This window comes from Glycine soja, chromosome 12, assembly GCF_004193775.1.
Source record: "Glycine soja cultivar W05 chromosome 12, ASM419377v2, whole genome shotgun sequence".
NCBI lineage: Eukaryota > Viridiplantae > Streptophyta > Magnoliopsida > Fabales > Fabaceae > Glycine > Glycine soja.
This window is the reverse complement of record NC_041013.1, coordinates 27,077,101-27,078,632: the sequence shown is the minus strand read 5'-3', so window position 1 is coordinate 27,078,632 and position 1,532 is coordinate 27,077,101.

The following is a 1,532-nucleotide window of genomic DNA, read 5'->3' as shown; positions in this document are numbered from 1 at the left end:
TTTCGTATTCCAGTTTACTTGTTCTGCTCTTTAATTACCAAACAACCAAACCCCCCCCCCCCCAATCGTTACTGTTACTGCAAGTATATTATGAACATTTGGTTTGTCACTGCTCGTTGGGAAACGACCTAGGATCACTTCCTAGTTACTGCATTTTCATGTTTATTTGATTCGGGTACGGCCTCGATCATAAACGTTATCCTTTCATGAAATGCATGTTATTTTCGTAACCTACACTGAACCCCGGTCACATTGGCGTGGTCGGAATTTCCAAATGATGTTCCTTTGTAAAACCCAAAATGCTCTCAGCTCTTTCATGTAGTGATGTGGGTGTTTGACCCAGAGCATTGTTGTTAGCTTTGTTTCTAAAATCCATATTAAGTCTCCTTCGTTTTGGCATGGTAGAGACTTGCGTCGAATCGACGAGCAAGGACGAAAAGGAATCTCCAAGTGACACGACGAGGAACCCGCGGGTAGCTCACAATAGGTGAGGGGAGTTTATTATAAAATTTACCATTTTAACACCATAGCTAGGGTCAGGGAACCTAGCTATGAGGATATCTGCTTGTCCCTGTTGCATGCTGATTTTTCTTCAAAGAAAATTGTGTTAATGTTGATTGATGTTGGAAATGCATTGGCATGTGCATGTTGTGTATGTTCGTGGGGGACACTGTGCACTGACCCTCCAGGGTCTTTGGCACTAGCTTTTGGCCACGTTCATACGTTGGATGTTGTGTATGTTCGTGGGGGGAACTGTGCACTGACCTTCCAGGGTCTTTGGCACTAGCTTTTGGCCACGATCATACATCGTATGGAGTGTATGTCATGGGGGGTAGAGTGCACTGACCTTGTCGGATGGCCCAGACGTGGGTAACTAGCGTGGTTAGACAATCTAAGCATTTCTGAGGGGATGCTTAGGTGCTTTAATTGGTCCATGGTCTTTGGCACTTACTTTTGGCCGTGATCATAGCTCATACGACATAGGAAATAAAGTAACTGTGGCCAAGTGTACTTTGTACTAGGGGGCTGTCACCTGGTAGGGAACACCTTTGGGCTCCCAAACTGATCACCTATGGGAGGGGGGCTGTTACGTGCACAACCGGGTGGTCTCAACAAACTCAGCATAGTTCCCTAAGTGAGAGTGTCGTGTGGACACGCTTAGGCTATTTCTTGAGATTTGGTTGTTGTTGGTACGTAGCACATTGCATCTGAGTGTTGAGTCAGGTGCATGCATCATTCTGTTCAGTCTTAATTGGGTCCATGGATGGATGATGAGTAATTGTTGGATGTGGATGATGAATATTCGTTGGATATGAGTTGATGGAAGCTTGCTTGTGGGGCTTCTATGGAGGCTGGATCTTTGAGCTTCAATGAGGTCCTTTAATGGTGATTTTCCACCATGGAGATGCAGCGGAAGACAAAGGAGAAGAGGTGAGAGGAGGCGTCATCCACTAGGGAATAAGCCATGGAAGAAGGAGCTTCACCACCAAGATGAGCCTTGGATAAGAAGCTTGGAAGGATGCTTCAATGGA